This window comes from Delphinapterus leucas, chromosome 8 (assembly GCF_059928025.1).
Source record: "Delphinapterus leucas isolate spDelLeu-1000000601 "Yukka" chromosome 8, BTC_Dleu_Yukka2, whole genome shotgun sequence".
NCBI lineage: Eukaryota > Metazoa > Chordata > Mammalia > Artiodactyla > Monodontidae > Delphinapterus > Delphinapterus leucas.
In genome coordinates this window covers 67,414,666-67,419,138 of record NC_143136.1, presented here as the reverse complement: position 1 = coordinate 67,419,138, position 4,473 = coordinate 67,414,666, and the positions used below count along the sequence as shown (strand labels likewise).

Genomic DNA, 4,473 nt, shown 5'->3' with positions numbered 1-4,473 from the left:
CACCCCACATCGCTAATACCTTCAGTAGAGGCTTAGGTCCTGAGTGCCTTAATTGTACTTACATTCTTCAATAAAAAAGGGAAAAAGAAAAGGCTATTCTGCCCAAGTCCAAATGAGTCCTGAAATACCATGCTGTTATTTTGCTAATTTTCAGAGAATTAGAGGACAGACACAGGAAGGCCTGGTTTCCTCCAGCCCTCTGGGCTGTTGGTCTGGAAACCAGAGGTTTCCAAAGGCCTTAGGGCAGGTTACTCCCTATCATTCCCCACTAATCCTCAGAAACTATTTCCTGATCCCACTGCCTTCTCCAAAGCACTATCCATTGTTCTGGACGGCTGAGCGGACACGCTTGGTAAAAGCTTGGCTCAGGGCCTCTGCTCTTCATAGGCCACTTCATAGCCTTCGTAGGCTACTGATCTCAGTGAGGCCTTTGGGACCCAACCCTGAACAGGCCAGCTCTGACCTGGAGGCCCTGCCTCTTGGCACCACCAGGCTGGGAGGCAGGTGGCTGGCATCGGCACACTGTGTTCAAGCAGCCTGACTCTTCACTGTCTGGCATTCGTGTGCATGGCAACCTGCTAACAATCTGAAAAATTAAAGGAATAGTGTGACTCGCAGTTTAGTGACACTGCAGAAAGATCATCAGAAAACCTGAGGTCTCCTCTTGCCTCCACTTCACTTGATGAAGGATCAGAGCCCAGTACTGGAGAGTAATTTAATTCACTTGGGTCTCAGTCGGTACATTTGTAAAATAAGAAAAAAAATTATTAATAGGACCCTTCCTGCTAAAAGCTTATCACTCTAGATCAATATACAGTATTTGACTGAAAAACTTTAAAGTATGTTTAGATGCATTAATGAGGTAGAAAGAGACAAGGTACCCAAGATTTTAGCACGTGTTATTTCTAAGCAATGGGATTGTACTTTTATTTTTGTTCAGTGGTTTTAATTTTACCTTTTGTTTGTATAGAGGTTATAGTCTTCCACAATATTTAATAATTTAAATAAATTACTTAAATTTAAATACTTCTTTTAACTTTAAAATATAAAATAAAGTTATATTACTTCCCAACTAAAGACTGATGTTTAAGATCAGTCAGGCAGGATTTTTCCAAATCACCAAATATTTTTTGCGTTGCTTTTTCTGTTGTGTAGACCAGGAAGCTGTTTTAGTAGAGCTTTCTCATTTACACATACATGAAGCATGATGGAACTATTTACTCAGCATTACTAACTGAATTACAACCAGCAAAGTCTTTGAGTAATTGTTTTTGTATAATGTTGATATAGATGTTCAGAAAATAAATTCCTTGAAGGCATCATCCTCATTTTGAATCACTGAATGAATATTTATTGCTGAATATACATGTATTACATAAAAGCCACAGAAATCCTTTAATGGTCTTGAGGCTACCAAAACTTTTCAAGATGTGTACAGATGTGTGTTCTCTTTTAGAAGTGCTAAGACTTTCTGATGCAAACTTTGCTACTTACTAGATATTTAGGGAAGCATATGGTAAAACTCACCATATACTTACTTTGCTTACTTTGTATGTGTTTTGTATGTAGTTGAACACTATACTACCTAGACTAATTTTTCCATGTGTGGAAATACTCTTCAGTTTATGAAAGTCGGCCTAAATACCCACCTCTATTTTCCTCATTTCCTTTCAACACTGTGCTGCTTCTCTCGACGCATCTCAACTCTGCCTCCATGCCCCTGCCTCTTTGATCTTTTATTCCCCAATCTTCTGCACAATCCCCAGGATAATCCTTGAATTTCATAAAAATGTGATTGCAAGTGTTTAAGAACTAATTCTAAACTCTAAATTAATACAAATCACTTTATGATATATAGTGGTTTGTAGCTTTTAAAGTGTTTTCAGGTAAAGATATCCAGAGAAACTGTTAAGCCAAAAAGCAAAGTAAATAGGGTATGCCTACAAATAAATATATATTTATAGTTATTAATATTTACATAAATAAATAGAGGGGATATATAAAAGATATTAATAAAAGTGAATCCCTGTAGGGCTTGGGGGAGATGTCCTAAACCAATGGATTCAAGAACGAGAGCAAGACTTCTCGATGAATAATTTTAATATATTTTTATATCGTGAAGTATATGTATGTTATAGCTACTCAAGAGAATAAAATTAAAAATTAAATGAATAAATGCATGAATGCATTTTCAATGGATTTAAAGTTTCAAGACTGTAGTGTAATGCATTTTCTCCTCCTTTTCAAATTCCCCCAAACAAGCACAATAAACAAAAATACTCTGGCTACAAAGAGATCAAGGAGAAGATTTAACTACAAACTTTAAAATATGAAAACACAAAATGGCTGAAAGAATAGTACATGACTTAGGAGAATGGAGGGAGGTCAAACCTGAGAGCAGAAGCAACGAAAAGCAATCTATTATGTCCTGCAAACCCCTGATATGTTCAGAAACTAAAAATATAAGGCATGTACAAAAGAGGTGCTGTTATTAGACATTTAAAAAAAGGTCATGGCCTGAAATTTTGTATAAAGCGCCTTTACACTCCTACATCCTCCCTCTGCACGCTGCAGAGTCAGGCCACTACTTCTACCAAGCCCCAAGGGAGATATAGTCTTAAGAGAAATGGAATTGGCTCCAGGGTCAGAGGAGGCTGGGGGTGAAAATCTATATCCCAAATAGTAGGACATCCACTCTCCAAGCACTCTATCCTCACCTATCTCCTACACTGCCTGCCACGCTTACATCCCCAAGCAAAAATGTTGGAGAATCCCTGTCTGGATGAACTAAATGGCCTCAGATATAAGACGTACACAGTCATGTGTATTTCCCAGTAAGTTTGATTAATACTGCTCTACCATGAAAACTACTAGCCAACAAACAGTTTTCAATAATCATTTTATAACCTCATTTTTAAATATGAATGGGCAGCCAAAAGTCAACAGACATTTGATAAGTATCTCCAGCACAGAAGAAAGGAGCACAACAAGTAAACAAAGAAAAAAATCAGACACAATGACTGAGACAGACGATAACTTCAAAGAAGCTAAGAATAATATCCAGAGATGGCAGAAATTGCATCAAGATACTACAAAAATTAAAAAGGAATACTTAGAAAAGGGTTCTTAGACATTAAAGATATAATTACTAAAAAAATGGTTATTTCAAAATGGAAACATAAATTGAGAAAATCACCCAGAAAGTAGAACAAAAAAGACCAAAAGAAGGATAAGAGGGAAGAAATGATTTAAAAATTAGATCACTTAAATAGGCTTTTTTTTTTTTTTTTTTAGAATATGAAGACATTTTATGGGACATTTAAGATACAGATACACAAAAATAATATGTTGGTAGAATTTTTTTTTTTTTACTTGAGAGATGATATTTCTAAATGCATTCCCACTTTTAAAGGAAAAATATATATTATTTCAGAAAATAGAAAAATATGGACAAAATAAAGTGAACAAACTCAGACTTGTTTAATTCTAAAATAGAGAAAACAGGGAGTAGGAATATAACACAGTAATATTACAGAAAAAAATGCAGAACAGAAGGACGAATCTCCAGATTACAAAGTACCCTACGCAATGATTTTTTTTTAATAAATCCCACATCATGACATTTCATCATGAAATTCTAGAACATCTGTGATAAAGAGACTATCCTAAAAGCCTCCCAAGAGGAACAAACAGGTCACAAAGGACTGAAATTTTGAATGAACTGGAACTCTCAACAACAATCTCCACCATTGGAGATTCATTCAAGGATTAACACAGAAGAATGTCATGTTCAGATTTAGGTTCTTAGAAAGTGTACTCTAGCATTAGCAACAAAAGAGAGAAAGGTATGGTCTGGGAGACTACTAGATGGCATTTAGGGACTATTGCCATAGTGCAGAATAAGGTCACGAGTCTAATTAAAATATGCTCAGGGAAAATGCAGGCAAAAGTTGCATTCTGTATTTGGCACCTACATATAAACTTCCAACTTGGGCACTAGTATTTGGGAATTAGTACCTGGGAACCTGTACTATAGGTATTCCACTCCAAGCACAATTACAAACAAATTTTTCCCAAACATAACTGATCCAACAGTGATAGAAGGGACACAAGAATTTTTATAAAATCTATGACAAAAATGAGTCGAGTTTTAATAAAGCAAATAGAGCTAAGTTCCTCTTTTGAAATACTGAGTGTCTAAATAATTTGTGCCCTAATGGATGTTTAAAGAATCCTGAACCGTAACATAAGAAGTAGATAATTAATACCACTCAAGTCATTAAAATGCCAGCTTTCTTTAAAAAAAAAGAAAAAGGACTAAGAATTAACCAAGATCTTTAATAAAATGTTTCCTTACATATTATTCTAACTTCCTCTCAAAATTACTATTTAGGATTCTCTCACAGTTGTGTTTTCGATAACTTGAAGAATTATTTAAAGGACATTTGGTCTAAGAAGATAAAAAAATAGCAA

At 35.3% G+C, this 4,473-nt stretch overlaps 1 protein-coding gene across 5 annotated transcripts in view; it reads right to left on the bottom strand.

Moving 5' to 3' along the window:
• Positions 1-4,473, bottom strand: part of GRB14 (growth factor receptor bound protein 14) — a 129,245-nt gene that overhangs the window by 96,631 nt on the left and 28,141 nt on the right. The window lies entirely within an intron of this gene.